Source organism: Oncorhynchus mykiss, chromosome 9 (genome assembly GCF_013265735.2).
Source record: "Oncorhynchus mykiss isolate Arlee chromosome 9, USDA_OmykA_1.1, whole genome shotgun sequence".
NCBI lineage: Eukaryota > Metazoa > Chordata > Actinopteri > Salmoniformes > Salmonidae > Oncorhynchus > Oncorhynchus mykiss.
The window spans coordinates 39474649-39499815 of record NC_048573.1 but is presented as its reverse complement, the minus strand read 5'-3'; the positions used below and the strand labels follow the sequence as shown (position 1 = coordinate 39499815).

Genomic DNA, 25167 nt, shown 5'->3' with positions numbered 1-25167 from the left:
TGTGTGTGTCTAGAGAGTACTGTATGCATATATGTGAGGGAGAGTTGACATTGCCTGTGTGTCTTCTTGCTTGTGACAGAGTGTTGTCTGTGTGTATAGTTGTACTATACAGTATGTATGTAGGATCACAGGCCAGGCCTAATTGCTTGCTTTTCTCAAGAGCGAGAGAGCCTGCAGGTTTACACGACAGCACACACACGTACTGTTCAGGAGCTCCACTCAGCACCATCTATCTACCTGTTGTGGGCCTACACCTGTCCCGGTCTACAGACACACACACACACACACACACACACACAGTAATAACCTTATATTGTCCACGCCACAATACAGTAGGACATACTACTATTGTCTATTAATCATTTCCTGTAGTCAAATGACCTAGTGGCCTCATGTTATTAATACTTTTCATCATTTCATAATTAATAAACAGTATTTTTTTTAAACGCCAAAAAAAAACAGTGTTTCTATGACAAACAGTTTTGTCATATTTCAGTCTTCTGTGATGTATATAAAGTGTAATATTGTGTACGCAAACTCAAAATTGAATTACTATTCCAACTCTATATCTGACATGGTACAGGTGTCTTTCTTTTGTATAAAGCCCGTCACGAGATGCATACTTTTGTTTGAAAGTCGATTTCTTCAAGGCGACCGAGAAGCACCGAGAAGCACTGTTTGTGAACCGGATTTAGCCCACTGCGGTAAAAAGTCTATTACATAGTGATTAGGAGGACCCTCTAAAACAATAATGGTTGTAGTATCTCAGGGGGTACAGTCCATACTCAGTGTGTCACTCTGTAGACAGAGAACCTTATCCTTGGTTATCAAAATGGAGTTGCGTAAACCAGTAGTCCCTGATTTAGACAGGTGCAAAAGAACAGCAGCAGCAGCAATGACAAAAACAGCGCAGGATAAATGAAAATGCATTTAAAAGGCCTCTAAAAGGCTTAGCGTGGATGGGCAGGGTCCATCAATAAATGACCAAATGACTCAATGAATCCGCAGCGGAATAAAAGACTGACAGACTCACTCCAGTGATGACCTGAGATGCCAAAGAGTCTACAGTCTATACTTGTCCGTCTAAAACCATACAGAATCTGGTACAACTTTGTTCCTCACAGCAAGAGAACATTCCAGTTGATATGCAGTTCAGTTTTGAATTGGTGCATATTGTTTTGTTCAGTAAAGAAATCCAAAAATGCATTGTTGCAGCTCTCAAATTTATCTATATTTTTAATTTATCTTGGAAACCTCATAATCTTGTTTGATTGAATTGCACCTAAACCTCTTTAAGCATCGTGGCATAAACAAGAATGCATTCTTATGTGGATACACTGAAACATACACAATCAACCACTAGCAATTCACACCCAGTCCCCCAGCCCAGGCCATGCTCCACCACGCTGAACTCCCTTCCTCTCCTCCTTCAACCCCACCACAGCTCCCCCTGCTCTACATCTGCTCTCCCTAGCCATCATCACCCTGGAGGGCCAGATGAAGATGAGAGTGAGTTAATGGAATATCCAGGGGGTTTATTTATAAGTTCGGTTCCTTTATGATGGATTTAGCTCACCGGTCATTTACTTTACCAGGAAGTCTATGCTCTGGCCCCAGTGTCTATAAACATCGTCTTTTAAGGCCAGAGGAGATCCTTTCAACACATCAGTTCCACCAGGGAAACAATTCTACTTAGAAGGAGAGAGAAAGTCAGAATGTATTTGGAGAAAAGAGACAGCTGCGAGAAGAGAAAGAGACAGAAAGAGTGAGTTATGCTAAATAGCGCCTTTCGAATAGTGCCACAGACCACACTTGTGTCCAACCTACTCTGCTAATTTGTCTAGAATCCCTTTTCTAGTTGCCCATTACAAGTCAACCAAGCATTGCCCGAGCCCAACATCTTATACCTTATATGGTTTATGGTCAAAAAGGTTTCCTTTGGGGAACGCTGGCGGTGACCTAATCTCAGAACCCAGAACCAAATCGTACGCACGCTAAAGCTAGCAGCTGACTATTCTTTTAACTTCTGTCACCAGAGATTATGTGTGACCTAAAACTGTCCTGAACTGAGAAGGAGGACAGGGTCTATGTGGGGCCTCGTGCTGCTTATAAAGGGCGTAGAGGCACATATAAGCAGAGTTAGAAAGTAGTGCTGAGTGATAATGTTGTTTATTTTTTGGTTATTAAATAAATAAAACTAAACAACTAAACCACAACCGACCGACGTCTCACCCCACCAATTTTTCTAAAAAAGAAATTGTGAGCCCAACGTGCCGTTTCTCTAGAGAGAAATCAAATTATTCATGAGAGAAATCAAGTCAATAACTATGTGGGACGTTGGGCTTAAGCAAATACTCAACCTAGTTCAGCACAGAAATGTGGTAATGAACTACAATGACCATGATCCACGGCGCCTGTTCTTATCTGCTCGGACAGAGACGGACACAACTGATTACATGTAATCTGATTACAAAAACTATAACTGTAATGTTACATTACCTGTTACAAAACATTGTAATCGGATTACATATACTTCAGAAAAAACAAATTATTACTTCTTGGATTACTTTTATATTCAGAAAGGAGGTTTGCAAAAAATATATACATAACACCTTTATGTTTTCTCAATGACATTCAATTCATTCCACTTATATTTTACATTTCAGCAGATACTCTTATCCAAAGCGATTTACAGTTCCCAGCAAGGACACATATGGTATAGTAGCACTGCAGCAGGCTCATCCCTCCCCTCTTCCTCCCATCCTGCCCTCCTTCTTCCCCCTTTACAATATTCAGCCAACACCCAACACTGAGGAACCGATCACAGCAGGGTGCTAGGAGCTCGGAGTGTTTGTGTGCGTGTGTGTGTGGACGTGTTTGGACCAGACTGGGGAAATTTTGTTAGTCCCCACAAGGTCAAATACTATTTCTAGAGGGTTTAGGGTTAAGGTTAGAATTAGTGTTAGGGTTAGAATTACATTAAGGTTTAGGGTTAGGAGCTAGGGTTAGTTTTAGGGTTAGGGTTAGGAGCTAGGGTTAGGTTTAAGGTCAGGTTTTTGGGTTAAGGTTAGGGTTAGAGTTAGTGTAAGAGTATGGGTTAGGGGTTATGGAAAATAGAATTTTGAACGGGACTGAATTGTGTGTCCCCACAAGGTTAGCTGAACAAGACTGTGTGTGTGTGTGTGTGTGTGTGTGTGCGTGTGCGTGTGCATGAGCGTGCGTGTGTGTGCGCGTGTGCGTGAGCGTGTGTGTGTGTGAAACCAGCAACCAGTGGAATCATTTGACACTTGAGCTCGCTTCTCCGAGCATTCCCCCCTCACACCTACTTCCCTTGGGTTACTAGCTGTGACTGTGAGCATGTGATTGTCTCCATGTGCGAGGTTGTTGTTGACTGTTCAGTTACAATCCCATACAGTAAGTCCCATTCGTTAGCTCCTCCCACGCTCTCACACAGACTGAGGTATACAATATTCAAAACAAAAGACCAAAGAAACATGGAAACACCGTATAGTCGACGCGGGCAGGAAAAGGTCCTTAAATCATTAACTTATGTGTCGCAGATAATAGACCTTGATGACACTGATGATGATTATACTACTAATGATGGTGATGTTTTAAAAAAAAATCAATATCCTTCTCTGTCCTCTCCCCTTCTCTGTAACCCCAGGGCTAAAGGGTTGTGGTTAGCATTAGCCCTCGATGTGGCGAAGGCCAGTGCCTCACACCTTGGAAGACTCTGACCTGCCAGAGACGCTAGCACCACACAAGGTGTTCACTTAGCAGGCATTGCCCACATTCCACTGGCTCCCTCCAAAGACCTGCCACCCACTACTCAGGAGGGGTCACTGAGGGTACAGGCCTGGACCTAGAGAGTTAGGGTGGAGGGTACACTGTAACAGGATAAACTGTCAATTATACGGTAATGCTGATTATTATCAGCATTATTATGTTGCCAGTTTGGAGGCCTTTGTTAAGGCCTCTAGAAGTGCAAGTGATATAAAACACAAAATATTCATTGATATGCTGTAACGTGTAAACACATGTGTAAACACATTACTATAGCAACCAACCTGCTAGCACCAATCCCATTAAATTACGGTAAAACACTGTGAAATCTCCCATCAATGAATTTCATTAATTGATTAATTAATTACAATTACGGTAGCATGTACTTGTTTACAGTACAATACAGTCAATTATATGGTATAATACGTTGTGTCATTACACAGTACTTACTTTGTTACTATATTTAGATTACAGTAGTGTACTGCCATATGAAATACAATAACTTACTTGCCACTTTGCTGCCTGTAAGTTACTGTCAAAATCACAGCAACCACTTTACAGTGTACAGGCTAGTGCCCGGAGAGTGGAGGATACAGACCTGGGTCTAGAGAGGGAGGGTGGAGGATACAGACCTGGGTCTAGAGAGGGAGGGTGGAGGATACAGACCTGGGTTTAGAGAGGGAGGGTGGAGGATACAGACCTGGGTCTAGAGAGGGAGGGTGGAGGATACAGACCTGGGTCTAGAGAGGGAGGGTGGAGGATACAGACCTGGGTCTAGAGAGGGAGGGTGGATGATACAGACCTGGGTCTAGAGAGGGAGGGTGGAGGATACAGACCTGGGTTTAGAGAGGGAGGGTGGAGGATACAGACCTGGGTCTAGAGAGGGAGGGTGGAGGATACAGACCTGGGTCTAGAGAGGGAGGGTGGAGGATACAGACCTGGGTCTAGAGAGGGAGGGTGGAGGATACAGACCTGGGTCTAGAGAGGGAGGGTGGAGGATACAGACCTGGGTCTAGAGAGGGAGGGTGGAGGATACAGACCTGGGTCTAGAGAGGAAGGGCTCAGGCTAGCAGCTAGCTATCCCTGTTTGGGACCACAATCACTGACTTTCATTCACTTTTTGTTTGTTCACTGTACCCTGAACTAGAACTAATCACTGTAATCCAGAACCAATCCTCATGGAACATCAGCTTCCTCAATCCAAAGCCACGATCATGCATTTTCCTACATTCTATCCACAACAATCTGTGCAGCCAGGAAAAACAAAGGGGCTGCCTTCTACATGCAGAAACCTGAGGCGTCTTGGAAACCGAACAGCCTGGCTTTACAGTAGGACCCTCAGAACTCTATCACTACTGAGGCCATTTTCAAGACATGGACTAAGACATGTAAGCACTAGGTGGGAAAAGTCCATTTAGTGGGACATAACTTTACAGGAAGCGGAGAGGAGAGCTGCAGTGAATTTATAAGTCCATTTTCCCAGTGGGAACAGTGACTGATGGGATATTATTGCTGAAACGGGGCCAGGGAGAGAGCAGTCGGAGCGCCTTTCTGAAGCGTCTGGAAGTCCTTCAAACATCTGTGTTAGATCAGTCTGAGAGAGAACTAGTGACAAAGCAGAACATGAATCATTCTCTATGAGCTTTGCCTCATGTCTACCTGTATGTGTGTGCGTGTGTGTGTGTGTGCGCGTGTGTACGCGATTGTCTCTCTTTTTCTTCAGCTATTTCTCTCTCAGTTTTTCTGTTGACTTTTCTCCATCTTCCCCTTCTTTTTTTGTTTCTCATTGGCTCCCTTTTCCTCTCACTACCAGTCTCTCCCTTTCCCTACCTCCCTCCCTCTTTCCCTCCCGCTGTCGTGCTAGGAAGGCATCTGCTGGGTTTGTGTACTCAGCCTGGACTCCCATGTCTACACAGTTCTCTCCCTGCCCTTATCTGAAATGGCCAGAGCTGTATGGCCAGATAGAGGGAGGACCTGCCTATTCCAGTTCTTCTAGCCTGCCTGCCTTCCAGTGATGGGGGGGGGAACAAAATCGATACAGTTACATCCTATGTTTAACAATATATTGTATTGTATCTTTTTGACAATATCGCAATATTATGCTTGCGCTAGTTGCCTGTAACATGCACCAAAACGCTAGTATTTTTCCTTCATAGGTTGTTCGCCATCTTTTTAATTGTATTTATTTATTTATTTTACTAGGCAAGTCAGTTAAGAACAAATTCTTATTTTCAATGACAGCCTAGCACTTTTATTTCCATAACTGATCAAAACTCATTTTCTAAGGAGCTGTCTCATCGAATCGCAATACACATAGAACCGAGAGAATCGCAATACATTGCGTATTTATTTATTTATTTATTTTATTTTACCTTTATTTAACCAGGCAAGTCAGTTAAGAACAAATTCTTATTTTCAATGACGGCCTTTGTACCTTGTCAGCTCGGGGGTTTGAACTCACAACCTTCCGGTTACTAGTCCAACGCTCTAACCACTAGGCTACCCTGCCGCCCCGTATCAGTATCGTGACAATATCGTGTCGGGAGGTGCCTGGCAATTCCCATCGCTACTGTACTCTGCACCACCGTTTATCGGTGCAGACTAATCTGTCCACAAGAGATTAGCTGCTGACTGACTAACTAGTTGTCACGTGTGCTCCCTCTCCCGCCTCCAGGTCACCAGGCTGCTCGTTATGGCGCACACCTGTCATCATCGTTACGCACACCTGCACGTCATCAGACTCCCCCTGGACTCCATCACTTCCCTGATTACCTTCGCTATATATATATATATATATATATATATATATATGTCACTCCCTATGGTTCCTTCCCCAGGCCTCATTGTTTCTGTTTCAGTTTCATGTCTGTGCGTTGTTCGTGTTTTGTATTATGTTCCGTTTTATTTGATTCAAATACGCACTCCCTGAACTTGCCTCCCGACTCTCAGCGCACATCGTTACACCAGTTTATTATTACCCCTTTTCTATCAAGGCCTCACACACTCTCAGCGCCATCATTCAGAATCTGAGCCATCGAACAGGTCTGATGATAATAATACTAATGGTGGAACACCCAAACAAGACCTCCAGGCCAAACCATTATCAGAGTGAGGGGGGACCGGGTTACAGGCTTACAGCCTCCCACACAGTTCCTACTCCTTGGGGCTTGAAAAAACAGTGAGCTTTCACAACGCCCCCGGAAGCATCCAAAACGTGCAGCCTCACAAGCCCCTCAGCTGGCCGACCGCAGATAAGCGGGCAACAACAACAAAAAACACCCTGTGTGTCCCTCTCCCTCCCACCCATTGCCCCCAATCTCCACTCAAGTGTCCTCTCCCGCAGCCATAGTCCATTCTACATTTGGACTGGTGCCACGTCGGCACAGCTTGTTTACAGCACAATGTACTGTTCCTATGGCCAGGCCTGTGGATGGCAGCCGCATTTAGCCGCCATTTTGTCATTTGTGTTAGGGGAACCAAGTCGTAGAACAGCCCGACCACTAACGTAAACCATTACCCTTGTCTTAACCTTCACTCGCTAATTCTGCCATTCGGATGGTAAAAAACTGAGGTTACTAAACAAGAATGGTACAGGCTCAGAATTTGTCACCAGGCAAGTATGCCTATACGGTATCCTTTTCAAAAATCTGATGGAAAGGGGAGACAAAAAATGTTCCCCCATGCTAAAATGCAACAACAACTCAACTGTATATACCAACACAGCCTACTGGGTCTTGACGACATGAGTTGTAGTTGTTTCTATGGCAACCACGGGACTGAACTGAACACAAGCACCGAGAGAGACACATGATTGGCTAGTGGTGGTGGTGGTGGTGCCTTTTTTTTTGTTCCAGTCATTCTCAGAAGTGATGCTAAAACGATGATTCCTTTCTCATGTTGCTCATTGATCCTTGTCTGCTCTAGGGGGCCTGTTGCAAAGAAAAGCTTGCTGCTCCAAAGGAATGAAAACAACAACTTTCATAAACAGCAAATATCAAATGTGTGAAGTGCCAAGTGTTAAAACGAGACACTAGGTGTATTCTCACCAGCAGAAACCCTGTATATCTGTGTATATGTATAGATCAGTGTGTAATATCTCTTGAAGAATCCCCTGACACCCCTCAAAATGACTAACCACAGTCAGCTCAGAATCCTGTCCAGGCAAAAGGAATTAAACCTTTTCCTCAAACTCTGAAAAAACCCACTGTTGTGTTCTTGTGATCCCCAGAAGACATGCTGGTAAGGATGAGAATCTCAGTGTGACAGGTAGCTTTGTTAAAATGCTGCTGTGGCGTTAAACGCACAAATAATTTATCGGGTAGCTGTGCGGGAAGAATGTCATATTCTCCTCCTTCGATTGCACAGCCTCGCTACCTTACCCTCCTCCACCTCCTCCTGCTCATCATCCTCCTCACCCATCTCCACCTCCTCCTGCTCCTCTTCCTCCTCCTCACCCATCCCCACCTCCTCTTTGTCCTCCTCTACCTCCTCCACCACCTCCTGCTCCTCTTCCTCCTCGCCCTCCTCCTCTACCTCCACCTCATCCTCCTCCACCTCCTCCTCACCATCTTCCTCCTCCTCTACCTCCACCTCCTCCTCCACCTCCTCCTCCTTTTTCTCCTCTTCCTCCTCACCCTCTACCGCCACCTCGTCCTCCTCCACCTCCTCCTCATCTTCTTCCTCCTCCTCCACACCCTCCTCCTCCTCTACCTCCACCTCGTCCTCCTCCACCTCCTCCTCACCCTCTTCCTCCTTCTCTACCTCCTCCTCCACCTCGCATGAGGTATCTTGTTCTACACCCGAATGGCTGTTCAGGGGTTAAAACCTCTGATGACCTGTTCTACACTGCTGAATAGGATGCCATGGGTTAAACAGTGTTTCCTTTAATGTTTCCCTTGTCTAGGGAAACATGGACCTTGGCTTCCCCGTCAAGGTCCAAGATCATACGTGTAGACCTCCTGCTCAAGACCCATTATCGAAAGCTTAATATGGGGATATTCAACAATATTTGTGGGTCATATATTATGAAACACTTAAAAAACACTCACTTTGTCTAATGAAAGAAATATACTTTTTTTAACCATGTCGTGAGGAGTCAAACAGGCCTGAGAAACATTCTGTCTGTCTGTCCGTCCGTCCGGCTGTCTGTCTGTCTAAGTGCCACGGAAAAAATGACCAGCGTGTTTGACTTTGTGTGTTTACGTGTAGTACCTGTGTATGTGTGTATGTGTTTGTGTTGGTGTGTGTGTGTGTGTGTGTGTGTGTGTGTTTGTGCATGTGTGTGCTTGTACAAGAGGGAGAGTGTGTGTTAGTGCGTGTGTGGCGTGCTAACGCACGCATTGCTGTGAGTGGGAGTGTGTGTATACAGAGCGGGATAGAGTGAGTGGCTGATATGACGCAGACTCTGATAAGACTGTTCCATGTGACGCAACACAACGGTTAGCAGAAACGCCTGGGGTTGGTTATTTTTAGGAGGTCTCTGACCTCTCTCAAGTCCTATATCAACAATGTTCAACCGCTACAATACACCAAACCTGCTGTGTCATGGACTCCTGGACAGTCAAGATATATGTATTACAGTATTACAGTTTCAACCACAACACCTTTCTTAAAACAAATAAAAACAAGAAATAAAAACTACAAAGACCAGCAAAAACGTACATAGTCAGTTACAGTTCCACTTTGTCTGTGGTGGCGGACACACATTGACAAGAACCCTGCCAACTTTTCCAATGTTTACATCACAACAATGAATCACACAACTATTACGACAATCTCTCAGTGAGATGGTTCCCATTAATGAGCTCCAAGAGGTTACACACACACCACACACACACACACCACACACACACACACCACACACACAGAGGAAAATGTGTTGGCCGTCATGGTCCTAAGGAAAAACAAAGAACGGCATTTCTGACAAAGCCCTTAATGAGAGCCCTGAGGGAGGGTGTCAACCAACAGAAACCAGGGGTTGTGTGTGTGTGTGTGTGTGTGTGTGTGTGTGTGTGTGTGTGTGTGTGTGTGCGTGCGTGTAGTTAATTGATTCCAGCTGGGAAAAGAGAAGACTGTGGATTACTGAGAGAGAGAGAGAGAGAGAGAGAGAGAGAGAGAGAGAGAGAGAGAGAGAGAGAGAGAGAGAGAGAGAAATAGGGGGGGTGAGTATTTTCTAATTGACTGAGGCTTACTTCAAAAATGTTTATTTGGTTGTTTACAATAAAAACACAGAGAGAGGAGGAAGAAGTTTAGGCCTATTTCGCTGGTTTTGACACCAAAAATAGTCAAACATAAAAACGAGACTACACTACACACAGAAGCGATAAATGCTATCCAAGTGACACTGCCGGCACATGCCCAAATGTTATCCATAGGACATATTTGGTTCTAAATGCAGCATCCTTCAGGTCTACATTTAGACCTCTTGCCCTGTTACACAATGTGGATTTACGATGCCCCACCAGTAGCAGATACCATCAGTGGTTATATTGTGCTCTCTCTCTCACTGACGTCTCACTCACAGGAGGCTTGTCTTAGTTCATTTGAGTCTGCTATCAACAACAGCTGGCTACAGTGAGCTTCATGACCTACTAGCCTTAATACTATTAGTGAAGCTAGACTCTCTCGGACGGCCAGTCAGGTTACTGCGGTGTGTCTTTCACTCGGCTACAGTATGCTAGCTGTTACGTCATGATCGGTTAGACACTTTACAGTCATCTTCGACTCCCAGAGTGCACGGGCCACGGTCACTTCAATGTAACAGTTTTTTGTGCTACAAGGTTCAAAGACTTAAAGGCCACATCCCATCCCTCAGCCTCAACCTCTATCCTATGCCTCCGAGGCGGTCCAGACGATTACGCCCTGAATTTAGCGGCTATGATGCAGCTAAAGGTACTAGCCTAGCATCGGGTTGCAAAGCTACCGGTAACTTTACCAAAGTCTTCAATAATTTTGGTAATTAACATAATATATGGCAATGTACAGTATATATATAAAAAAAAGTCTGTGGACACCCCTTCAAATTAGTGGATTCAGCTATTTCTGCTTCAGCCATTGCTGACAGGTGTATAAAATCGAGCACAATTCCCATAGACAAACATTGGCAGTAGAATGGCCTTACTGAAGAGCTGTGACTTTCAACGTGGCACCGTCATAGGATGCAAGTCAGTTTTTCCAACAAGTCAGTTCGTCAAATTTTTGCCCTGCTAGAGGTGCCCTGGGTAACTCTAAGTGCTGTTATTGTAAAGTGGAAACGTCTAGGAGCAACAACGGCTCAGCCGTGAAGTGGTAGGCCACACAAGCTCACAGAACGGGACAGCCAGGTTGCTGAAGCGCATAGTGCAATAAAACAATTGGGTGTCCTCGTTTTGCAACACTCACAACCGAGTTCCAAAATGACTCTTTAAGCAACGTCAGCACAAGAACCTTTCGTCTGGAGATCCATGAAATGGGTTCCATGGCCGAGCAGCCTCACAGATCACCATGCGTAATGCAAAATGTCGGCTGGAGTGGTGTGAAGCTTGTTGCCGGTCTCTGGAGTGATGAATCACGTTTCACCATCTGGCAGTCCGATGGTCGAATCTGGGTTGGCGGATGCCAGGAGAACGTTACCTGCCCCAATGCATAGTGCCAAATGTAAAGTTTGGTGGACGAGGAATAATGTTTTTTTATGGTTTCGGGCTAGGCCACTTAGTTCCAGTGAAGGGAAATCTTAACGCTATAGCATACAATGACATTCTAGACGATTCTGTGCTTTCAAGTTTGTGGCAAGAGTTTGGGGAAGGCCCTTTCCTGTTTCAGCAGGAAAGGTCCATACAGCAATGGTTTGTCGAGATCGGTGTGGAACAACTTGACTGGCCTGCACAGAACCCGGACCTCAACCCCATCATACACCAATGGGATGGCCTGTGAACCAGGCCTAATCGCCCAACATCCGTACCCGACCTCACTAATGCTCTTGTGGCTGAATGGAAGCAAGTCCCCGCAGCAATGTTCCAAGTGGAAAGCCTTCCCAAAAAAGCGGAGGTTGTTATAGCAGCAGAGGGGGGACCAACTCCATATTAATGCCCATGATTTTGGAATGAGATGCTCAACGAGCATGTGTCCACATACTTTTGGTCATGTAATGTATCTTAACTTTGTTTTTTTTGTTTTTTTTATAACTACAACAATTGTATTTGTATATAATATCATTGTTTTATATCAACAATTACATTATTTTCAACTATACCGCTGCAACTCGTCCAACTATAAACTTTTTTCACAACGGCCACCAGCTTGATGGCAAAACATTTACCACAAGTACACGTTGGCCTAGTAAGATAAGTAAAAGTGTGTAAAAAAAATACATAAAGGATATTTCATCCTGAAACCCTCATATTAAAACCCCAATGGTATTCACTAAGCTGGTTTATATTTAGGATAATGTTTTACAGCTTTGTCATTTCCATTTTTTTATTTAAAAATCATCTTTTTAATTATTATTTCATATATTTGACATGTGATAAGGCCACACAGAGGGCCAGAGATAATTACAGACCTGTGATAATCGGATCCGGTCTGTATTACCAATTTGTTTCAAGCAGACCACCATAGTCCCCGTGCTCAGGAACGCCAATGACTCTCGCACCAGTAGCACTCGCATCTGTAGCCATGGAATTCTTTGAAAGACTGGTCATGGCTCACATCAACACCATCATCCGAGGGACCCTGGACCCACTCCGATACGCATACCGACCCAACAGATCCACAGATGACGCAATCTCCATTAGAGGTTGGCCGATTAATTAGGGTTAGGGTTAGTTTTCAAGTTTTCATAACAATCGGTAATCAGCATTTTTGGACACCGATCATGGCCGATTACATAGCAATCCACGAGGAGACTGCGTGACAGGCTGATCACCTGTTACGCGAGTGCAGCAAGGAGCCACGGTAAGTTGCTAGCTAGCATTAAACTTATCTTAGAAAAAACAAATCAATCAATCTTAACATAATCACTAGTTAACTGCACATGGTTGATGATATTACTAGGTTAACTAGCTTGTCAATTACTAGGTTAGCAATGCGGTGCCTGTTAATTTATCATTGAATCACAGCATACTTTGCCAAACGGGTGATGATTTAACAAAAGAGCATTCACGTCAGGGTATATGCAGCAGTTTGGGCCGCCTGACTCGTTGCAAACTGTCTGAAGACCATTTCTTCCTAACAAAGACAATAATTAATTTGCCAGAATTTTACATAATTATGACGAAAGGTTTATTCTTTCAGTGAAATACGGAACCGTTCCGTATTTTATCGAACGGGTAGCAACCCTAAGTCTAAATATTGTTGTTACATTGCACAACCTTCAATGTTATGTTTTCGAAATGATCGTTTCCGGATTTGACCATATTAATGGCCTAAGGCTCGTATTTCTGTGTGTTTATTATATTATAATTAAGTCTATGATTTGATATTTGATAGAGCAGTCTGACTGAGCGGTGGTAGGCAGCAGCAGGCTCTTAAGCATTCATGCAAACAGGACTTTCCTGCGTTTGCCAGCAGCTCTTCACAATGCTTGAAGCACAGCGCTGTTTATGACTTCAAGCCTATCAACTCCCGAGATTAGGCTGGCAATAATATAGTGCCTATAAGAACATCCAATAGTCAAAGGTATATGCAATTCAAATGTTATAGAGAGAAATAGTCCTATAATTCCTATAATAACTACAACCTAAAACTTCTTAACTGCACCAGAGACTCTGGGTTCGCGCCCAGGCTCTGTCGTAACCGGCCGCGACCAGGAGGTCCGTGGGGCGACGCACAATTGGCCTAGCGTCGTCCGGGTTAGGGAGGGTTTGGCCGGTAGGGATATCCTTGTCTCATCGTGCACCAGCAACTCCTGTGGCGGGCCGGGCGCAGTGCACGCTAACCAAGGTTGCCAGGTGCACGGTGTTTCCTCCGACACATTGGTGCGGCTGGCTTCCGGGTTGGATGCGCGCTGTGTTAAGAAGCAGTGCGGCTTGGTTGGGTTGTGTATCGGAGGACGCATGACCTCCAACCTTCGTTGTAGCGATGAGACAAGATAGTAGCTACTAACAATTGGATACCACGAAATTGGGGAGAAAAAGGGGTAAAATAAAAAATAAAATAAATAATAATAATACATTTTTAAAACTTCTTAACTGGGAATATTGAAGACTCATGTGTAAAGGAACCACCGGCTTTCATATGTTCTCATGTTCTGAGCAAGGAACTTAAACGTTAGCTTTTTTACATGGCACAAATTGCCCTTTTACTTTCTTCTCCAACACTGTGTTTTTGCATTATTTAAACCAAATTGAACATGTTTCATGATTTATTTGAGACTAAATTGATGTTATTTGTGTATTATATTAAGTTAAAATAAAAGTGTTCATTCAGTATTGTTGTAATTGTCATTATTACAAATATATGTATAGAAATCGGCCGATTAATCGGCATTGGCTTTTTTTGGTCCTCCAATAATCGGTATCGGCATTGAAAAATCATAGTCGGTCGACCTCTAATCTCCATAGCACTCCACACTGCCTTCACCCTCTTGGACAAAAGGAATACCTATGTAAGAAGGCTGTTCATTGACTACAGCTCAGCATGCAACACCATAGTCCCCTCCAAGCTCATCACCAAGCTCAGGATCCAGCAACTAGATCCTGGACTTTGGGACGGGCCGCCCCCAGTCGATAAGGGTAGGCAACAAGACATCCGCCATATCAACACGAGGGCCCCTCAGGGGTGTGTGCTTAGTCCCCTCCTGTACTCCCTGTTCCCACACGACTGCGTGGGTGAACGACTCCAACGCCATCATCAAGTTTGCTGTTATACAACGGTGGTAGGACTGATCACTGATGACGATGAGACAGCCTATAGGGAGGATGTCAGAGACCTGGCAGTCTGGTGCTAGGACAACAACCTCTCCCTCAATGTCAGCAAGAAAAAGGAGCTGATCGTGGACTACAGGAAGCGGAGGGGCAAGCACACCCCCATCCACATCGATGGGGCTGTATTGGAGTGAGTCAGGAGCTTTAAAATCCTCTGTGTCCACATCACCATTGTCCAAACACACCAACACGGTCATGAAGAGGGAACAACAATGCTCCTTCCCCCTCAAGAGGCTGAAAAGATTCGGCATGGGCCCTCGAAAGGTTATACAGCTGCACCATTGAGAGCATCTTGACTGGCTGCATCACCACTTGGTACGGCAACTGCAAGGCATCCAGCTGCAAGGCGCTACCGGGGGTGGTGAGTACGACCCAGTACATCACTGGGGCCAAGCTCTCTACCATCCAGGACCTCTATACCAGGCGGTGTCAGAGTAATGCCCCAAAATGTGTCAAAGACTCCAGCCACCCAAGCCATAGACTGTTCTCCGTGCTACCGCATGGCAAGCGGTACCAGTGCACCAAGTCTGGAACCAATAGGACCTTGAACAACTTCAACCCCCTCAGGAGGCTGAAAAGATTTGGCATGGGCCCTCAGATCCACCAAAAGTTATACAGCTGCACCATTGAGAGCATTTTGACTGGCTGCATCACCACTTGGTACGGCAACTGCAAGAAATTCAGCTGCAAGGCGCTACAGAGGGTGGTGAGTACAACCCAGTTACATCACTGGGTCCGAGCTCCCTACCATCCAAGACCTCCATACCAGGCGGTGTCAAAAGAAGGCCCCTAAAATTGTCAAAGACTCCAGCCACCAAAGCCATAGACTGTTCCCTCTGCTATCGCAAGGCAAGCGGTACCAGTGCACCAAGTCTGGAACCAACAGGACGCTGAACAGCTACAACCCCCAACCCATAAGACTTCTAAACAAGACTGCTAAATAGCTCATCAAATAGCTACCTGGACTACCTTGCTTCAACCTTTTTTTGCACTGACTCTCTTGCACTAACTATGCACACACACTGTATTCTACCCACACACACTGACAACTCAACACACACATACACAACATGTGCACACGTGCATACTGTCGCCACACACACACACTTTCACACTCACCACATACTCTGCTGCTACTGTCTATTAGCTATCCTGTTACCTAGTCACTTTACCCCTACCTATATGTGTAATGTGGTGCGTGCTGGTGGCAGGGAAGTCAGGCGCAGGAGAATGAACTTGGTTAAAAAACTGAGCTGTTTAATAAACATCAAAACCTCCGAAAACCAAAGCATACAAAATAACAAATAGAGGGTTCAAAACCCGTCACACAACAGAAAACAGAAAACACCTACATACAACAAACAATCTCCGACCAGGACATGAGGGGAAACAGAGGGTTAAACATGCAATTGATGGGATTGGAACCAGGTGTGATGGAAGATAAGACAAAACCAATGGAAAATTAAAAATGGATCAATGATGGCATAGAAGGTCGGTGACGTCGACCGCCGAACACCGCCCGAACAAGGAGAGGGACCGACTTCGGCGGAAGTTGTGACAATATGTATAGTACATAAAGTGCATTCGGAAAGAATTCAGATACCTTCACTTTTTTCACATTTTGTTAAAGCTTAAAGCTATGCACAATACCCCACAATACCCCACAATACCCCACAATGACAATACAATACAATGACAATGCACAATACCCCACAATGACAACGCGAAAACGCGAAAGGTATTTAAACAAAAATAATACCTTATTTACATAAGTATTCAGAGCCTTTGCTATGAGACTCGAAATGGAGCTCAGGTGCATCATGTTTTCATTGATCATCCTTAAAATGTTTCTAAGTACAACTTGATTGGAGTCCACTTGTGTTAAATTCGATTGATTGGACATGATTTGGAAAGGTACAAACCTGTCTATATAAGGTGCATGTCAGAGCAAACACCAAGCCATGAGGTAGAGAGGAATTGTCCTTAGAGCTCAGAGACAGGATTGTATCGAGTCACAGATTAGGGGAAGGGTACCAAAAAATGTCTGCAGCATTGAAGGTCCCCAAAAACACAGTGGCCTCCATCATTCTTAATTGGAAGAAGTTTGGAACCACCAAGACTCTTCCTAGGGCTGGCCACCCGGCCAAACTGAGCAATCGGGGTGAAGGGCCTTGGTCAGAGAGGTAACCAAGAATCCAATGGTCACTCTGACAGAGCTCCAGAGTTCCTCTGTGGAGATGGGAGAACCTTCCAGAAGGACAACCATCTCTGCTGCACTCCACCAATCAGGCCTTAATGATAGAGTGGCCAGACGGAAGCCGCCACTCAATAAAAGGCACATGACAGCCCGGTTAGAGGCACCTAAAGGACTCTCAGACCAAGAGAAAAGATTCTCTGGTCTGATGAAACCAAGACTGTACTCTTTGGCCTGGATGCCAAGTGCTACGTCTGGAGGAAACCAAGCACGGCTCATTACCTGGCCAATACCATCACTACAGTGAAGCATGGCGGTGGCAGCATCATGCCATGGGGATGTTTTTCAGCGGCAGGGACTGGGAGACTAGTCAGGATCAAGGGAAAGATGAATGGAGCAAAGTACAGAGAGATCCTTGATGAAAACCTGCACCAGAACGCACTGGACCTCAGACTGGGGCAAAGGTTCACCTTCTAACAGGACAACAATCCTAAACACACAGCCAAGACAATGCAGGAGTGGCTTCGGGACAAGTCTCTGAATGTATCATGTGGTAACCAAAAAAATGTGAAACAAATCAAAATATATTTTACATTTTAGATTATTTTAAGGAGCCACCCTTTGCCTTGATGACAGCTTTGCACACTCTTGACATTATCATGACCAGCTTCATGAGGTAGTCACCTGGAATGCATTTCCATTAACAGGTGTGCCTTGTTAAAAGTCCATTTGTGGAATTTCTTTCCTTAATGAGTTTCAGCCAATCAGTTGTGTTGTGACACAGAAGATAGCCTTATTTGGTAAAATACCAAGTCCATATTATGGCAAGAACAGCTTGATTAAGAAAAGAGAAATGACAGTCCATCATTAATTTAAGACATGAAGTTCAGTCAATCCGAAAAATTATTCAAGTGCAGTCGCAAAAACCATCAAGTGCTATGATGAAACTGGCTCTCATGAGGACCTCCACAGGAAAGGAAGACCCAGAGTACCTCTGCTACAGAGGATAAGTTCATCAGAGTTAACTGCACCTCAGAAATTGTAGCCCAAATAAATGCTTCAAGAGTTCAAGTAACAGACACATCTCAACATCAGCTGTTCAGAGGAGACCATGTGAATCAGGCCTTCATGGTCGAATTGCTGCAAAGAAACCACCACTAAAGGACACCAATAATAAGAAGAGACTTGCTTGGGCCACACCTCCAGGCTGTGTAAGGGCTATTTGACCAAGAAGGAGCGAGATGGAGTGCTGCATCAGATGATCTGGCCTCCACAACCCCCAACCTCAACCCAATTGAGATGGTTTGGGATGAGTTGGACCGCAGAGTGAAGTAAAAGCAGCCAACAAGTGCTCAGCATACTCCTTCAAGACTGTTGGAAAAGCATTCCTCATGAAGCTGGTTGAGAGAATGCCAAGAGTGTGCAAAGCTGTCATCAAGGAAGAAGAATCTAACATATAAAATATATTTTGATTTGTTTAACACTTTTTGATTACTGCATGATTCCATATGTGTTATTTCATAGTTTTGATGTCTTAACTACTTTTCTACAATGTAAACAATTGTAAAAAAAAAAAAAAATTAAAACCCTTGAATGAGTAGGTGTGTCCAAACGTTTGACTGGTACTGTATGTAGTTTTAAAATTTTAATACATTTGCAAAAATTTCTAAAAAAAACAGTTTTTGCTTTGTCATTATGGGGTATTGTGTATAGATTGATAAGGGAAAACATCAAATGTGGAAAAAGTGAAGGGGTCTGAATACTTTCTGAATGCACTGTAGCTACCTCAATTACCTCGTACCCCTGCACATCGACTCGGTAGTGGTACATAAGCGTTGTTATTTTTACTCGTTACTGTTACCCGTTATTCAGTCTGTATTCATTCCTTGTGTCATTATTTCGATTCTTCTTATTATTTATTTTTTTATCTTTAACTCTGCATAGTTGCATTTCACCGTTAGTCTACGCCTGTTGTTTACGAGGCAGGTGACAAATAAAATGGGATTTGATTTGCAGCATCCAAAAGGGCCTACTAGATGTATTGTGATACATTTACACAACGTCTTTGAAAGATACCAAAATTCTGGTAGTTTATTGGTAAACTTCTAAAGTTTCCAGTAATATAACCTCCCTTTGTAACCGTAGTCTCGCATTTGGGGGTATGGTTTGGCCTGGAGATGCCCTGAATTGGTCTTTACCTCCCCAGACAGCAGTAAAGCTATTCCAGGATTTTCATAAAGCCTGAATAGCAATTATTAGTGTTTAAAAACATATACGAGTTGCATTGGGATTTTCACACACACGTGCACGCACACACAGCAGCTACCCACTAAGGTCTTTACATTGAACCCTCCATTATTGTAAATGGAAACAATAGGTGCAGTCCCTTCAACCTATACAGAAATGCACACATGTACCCACGCACATGGCACAGGCACACAAAACACACATACATACACAAACACACACATTACATTTTTTTATCACTTTGGTACAAGTATGTGGTAAAATTTCACAACTCTTAGTACAAAACTCAAAACAGATCATTGAAAAGGCTGTATTTTCAAAACTCTAAGCACATTTTCAATTGACTAAGTACAACACACAAAATCACACAGTGACCTTTTCACCAAACCTAATCAGTGTTTCATCTAGAAATTCCTTTCATATAAAGTAATTGCCTTTCAAGGTGCAATGCTCACAATACTTTTCATATGATTCTCTTCTCATTTGTTTCAATACATTTGACCATCACTTAATCCAACAGTGCTTAATGGTTAACCACTTAACCGTTTGGTAAACCTATAGACTTTCAACTGGTGTGTCTACTATACATGGATTTTGAGAACTACAGAACTAGAATGTGTGTTTGTAAAGTATAAACATCTATGATACATGATAACCCTGCATAATGACTAGTCGTTATTGCTAATTGATTTGGTCATCATATAAAAGCAGGTATGTGAACACTTGCAAATTCTTTCAACATGGAACAGGATAGACAGCAAGGGAGAGGAGGAAATCAAAGAGCTCGTGTACAAGGGGCCCGTCAAAGAGGTGGTAATGGGCCCTGAAACAAAGAGGTCAAAGAGGTGGGCATGGGCCCTGTCAAAGAGGTCAAAGAGGTGGGTATGGGCCCTGTCAAAGAGGTCAAAGAGGTGGGTATGGGCCCTGAAACAAAGAGGTCAAAGAGGTGGGCATGGGCCCTGTCAAAGAGGTCAAAGAGGTGGGTATGGGCCCTGTCAAATAGGTCAAAGAGGTGGGTATGGGCCCTGTCAAAGAGGTCAAAGAGGTTGGCATGGCCCTGTCAAAGAGGTGAGTATGGGCCCTTTCAAAGAGGTGGGCATCAGAGAGAGGGGGGCAAACGGAGTGGAACTGTTGTGTCTAATGAAGTCCGGGCCATCTTGGTTGACCATGGGGTAAACAGAAGCTTGCCAGATTAGTCACCCCCCCCCCCCCCCCCCCCCCTAGATAACATACTGTAACGCATGTACATTCCCAAAACATGCTACATTATTCTTCCAGTATGATCTATTGACAGTACACTATGTTCTAACCTCAGAATTGACAGAACACATGGTTGTGTCCGTGGCCGTGAGCTGACCGACCAGCAGGAGTGGGCAGCGGTGAAAATGGTAAGGGCCAGGAATGACATATGGCTTCCGAAATAGAGCAGGCCAATGAGGAGAATGATGACACCTTTGGCCAATGTGACATCCCTCAGCTTACCAACCATCACCTGCCTTTTGAAGAGGCAGCAGGTATCTATGAAACACATTTACCTGGTGCCTTTCGAGAGAAACAACAATCGGGCGAAACAATTGCAGGCCGAGTATGTTCAGGTACACCACTATATACTGTATTACACTTACTGTTTGATGCACATGCTACTTGACAACTCCATATTAGAACTATATTGTAAAAAATAATGCCACAGATGTCTTAAAATTGAGGTAGCGTGCAATTGTCCACCAGAGCTGTTGCCAGATAATTGGATGTTCATTTCTCTACCTTAAGCTGCCTCATTTTAGAGAATACTAACCAAAATATATTTTTAGAGGGTGATGGTGCTTGATGCTGCTGTGAACCATCACAAGTATATCTTTGTCGATGGAGTGGGCTTCAACCTGGCCAAAACGCCGCGCCGTGGGCGGAACCACATCAGCCAACGGGCGAACGTCCAAGTACCTGGACAACGTGGGGGAAACATCTCCATGTGCGCCGCTATCTCTGAAGATGGTGTGTGGTAGGACGTAGGCCATGACTTGGATCCTGCAAACGCTGCACACCTCATTGTGTTTCTCAATGAAATTGAGCAGGCCTGTCAAGGTGAAGGGGTCACCTATGTCATTGTGTGGGACAACGTCAGGTTCCATCATGGAGAGGTGGTTCACGCATGTTTTCGGACTCATCTCCAATCTGTAACCCAATCTATACCTGCCCCCATACGCTCCTTTCCTCAACCCTATTGAGGATTTTTTTTCAGCGCAGAGTTGGAAGGTGTACAATCGCCATCCCCATGAGCGTGTCACCCTCCTTCTGGCCATGGAAGAGGCATGCGACGACGTCAATGCAGACCAATGTCAAGCTTGGATTCACCATTCCAAAAGGTTTATCCCGCAGTGCATGAACAACGAGGACATTCACTGTGGTGTGGATGAGAATTTATGGCTAAAGGCTCAAGACATGTCTTGATGCAAATTAATGCGTGCTCAATGCTGTTTTATTTTCATTCATTTCATTTGTTTCATGTCATTTCTTAGATGTGATTACATACAGTACACCAATGACGCAATTCTATCTGAAAAATAACATGTTTTTTTTTTGCATTAATGATTGTAGAGAATGTCTCCCTTGAGCACACTTTGGATTACACATTGGATAAATATTATTGGGTAATTTAAGTGTGTTGCCTAATGTGAAAACGGTGTAATTTACAGTATTTTAGCATATTACTTTCAGCACTTCTAAGGGCGATTTAAAACACGTGTCTTGCATTGTTGGCTATTGGATTAACTGGTAGTTAGAACGACTAAATTGAAAAGGTATCCTTATGTTGTGTTTTGGTGATTAAACCCATGTTCTCATTACATTTCACAATAAACGTATGTTGAAGAAATGGTGGTGTGGTGAGAAATGTTTGCAATCCAAATGAATGCACAATGACAGGTTTTGAACAAAGGACTGGCTGCGTGACAAGTGTGAACAGTTTGGAGTTTTGTACTAAGAGTTGTGAAAATGTACCACATACTTGTGAAAACACTGCCAAAGCGATTCAATTTTTTTGTTGTAAAAAGGCTCCACTGCCAGTGAGTGAAGAAGAGATCTTGTTTCCACATAGACCATGGCAGAGCAAAGGCCCAAACACATCCTGGGTCTAGATTTCTAATCCAGCCCATGTTCTCAGCAGGGGGGGGGGGGGCTTGGATCAGTGACAGGCGGAGTGAGGCCAGCCACGCAAGTGGCAGGCAGGCAACATACCCTACATCCTAATTATACCACAATGTCATTCCACTGTGTGTGTGTGTGTGTGTGTGTGTGTGTGTGTGTGTGTGTGTGTGTGTGTGTGTGCGTAACGATTTCACAAATTCATTATCTGTAGCTAACGACGCCAACAGAAACCCAGCAAGGTTAATGAGTTATCGGCGAAAGGGGAAATACTTCCACACAAGCATATACAAGTGATGGATGGCACTTTATTACTGTACAGCCATGTACACACACATATGATTACATTCAGTAGGAACCCTCGTTCACTTTAGCTCAGCAAACAAAACACTATGTGCTTTGTGTCACATGCATGACGTGGGGGTCATTGAGAACACCATTACATTACGCACATACCCAGTAGCCCAGTTCTCACCATATAACACAATAAAGATGTCACACAGATGTTGGTTGGCTACCACAGTCTTGAGCAGTGACCTTTCCTTACAGTGGCTTGAGTAATACAATCAAACATATGCCTCATCAATAATAGACATTAGTCTAGTCAGAGGTGACAGATTAGTATATTTCAGTCTCAATGTATGACAGGTTGTAAACTCCTGTATGACAGGTTGTAAATCTCCTAGCTCTCTTTCGTAGTAACCAAAGATGTTCCCTTTACCTCTTCCTCAATAACATCCTTTGGTAAACAATTACGCTTTCTACAAAATATAATGTGTATGGAGTCTATAGTGTCTATATATCAGAGCTGGGAATTGCCAGGGAACTCATAGTACGATATTATCACCATACTTAGTTAAGGAAACAATGTATTCCGATTCTCATAATTCTATACGTATTGCAATTCGATACTGTGATGTTATTGCGTTTTTGTTGTTTCCAAACATATCGCTCATCATGTTTGCTGTGGAGGGATAAGAGCCAGCCAATTAGAAAGGGAGTTTTGACGAGTCGTGGAAATCAATGTGCTGAAAACAAATTGGCTCCCTATTTAAAAAGATGATGGAGAACAAGCTCTGAAGGGAAAATAATAGAGTATTAAAGCATGTACAGCTGACTAGCGCAAAAAATTATATTGCGATATTGTCCCCAAAAACAATACGATATATCATCAAAAACAATACGATATATCATCAAAAACAATACGATATATCATCAAAAATAATACGATATATCATCAAAAATAATACGATATATCATCAAAAACAATACGATATATCATCAAAAACAATACGATATATCATCAAAAACAATACGATATATCATCAAAAACAATACGATATATCATCAAAAATAATACGATATATCATCAAAAACAATACGATATATCATCAAAAATAATACGATATATCATCAAAAACAATACGATATATCATCAAAAACAATACGATATATCATCAAAAACAATACGATATATCATCAAAAATAATACGATATATCATCAAAAACAATACGATATATCATCAAAAATAATACGATATATCATCAAAAACAATACGATATATCATCAAAAACAATACGATATATCATAAAAAACAATACGATATATCATAAAAAAGAATACGATATATATCATCAAAAACAATACGATATATCATCAAAAACAATACGATATATCATCAAAAACAATACGATATATCATCAAAAACAATACGATATATCATCAAAAACAATATCCTGATATGTAACTGTGTCGATTTTTCCACCATCACTAGTTTATATAAAGCCTATGATTATAATAATAATAATAACGTGAAGTCATTTCGTGAACAATTGCCTTCTGAAAATGTGAACCTGGACAGAGGTGGAGCACTCTCCCAGTGGGAAGAAATCCTGTTATTTTAAATCAAGGGGGGAAACAACATTGTAACGACTAATGTTCCACCATGAACTAGGCCAAACATTCTTTTGTGTCCCCTTATTGTTTTTGTGGAATAGTCTCCCCCTTATTCCTTTCCCATACCTTCTCCCAATGGTCATAAACAGTTACACAACAGTTACAGTAATACAGAATGCACCCAGCCTCAGCCTCCATACAGCACCCCCACCATTGTTAAAATGCACAAAGTGTCCCTTGTGTGGGAGCACAGAGACCTGAGTGATGCGGCTTAATAGTATTATGGGCTATGGTATTCTCTCTCTGGCACACACACACGCAGACACATACACACAAACTCACACACATCCGGCCGGCCGAGGTGGTTCATTCAGCCCATTGACCTTCAGCTAGCCCCTGGGTCCTTGGCATGACGCACAAACAACATACAGTAGGCCACACACACATACACACACACACACACACACACACGAAGATACACAGACTGCCTACAAAACATTCAGAAATCTACTGGCAACACAGCGATAAACACACTGTTCCACCCACTGAGCAAAACACAGTGAAACACATTCATACAAGCTGCCAAAAAACGATGTATTGTCAGTAGGGAGGGGCAGGGTTATTAGAATATTCCAACTTTAGCATTGGATCTTCTTTTGGAGAGTATTCATTTTTTGAGATCATTATATCAAATCTTGTGTTTTATGGGGAAAAAAGTATGCGGGGGCCCATACAAAAAGTTGCACAGGTAGCCTACACACGTTTCACTCATGTAGCTTGTTGTTATTGTTGGTCAATCAATGCGGTGCTACAGTCAGCGGCTCCATGTGTAGCAAGAGTAGTGAGTTGTCGGCAAGGACGCCTCAAAATAGCCTCAGTTAGCCTCAATTAGCCTTGCAACTTTAGCTCGCTTGCTAACTTAGCTGGCTACTGTAGCTAGCTAGCTTCTTCACAACAAGTTGGCGCAGTCAAGACAGTCACTACCAGATGGTGTGATAGAT

General features: G+C 43.4%; 1 protein-coding gene across 1 annotated transcript in view; it reads right to left on the bottom strand.

Annotated features, from left to right (window-relative positions):
- Positions 1–25167, bottom strand: part of adcy6a (adenylate cyclase 6a) — a 47949-nt gene that overhangs the window by 14064 nt on the left and 8718 nt on the right. The gene's annotated exons all lie outside the window — the stretch shown is intronic.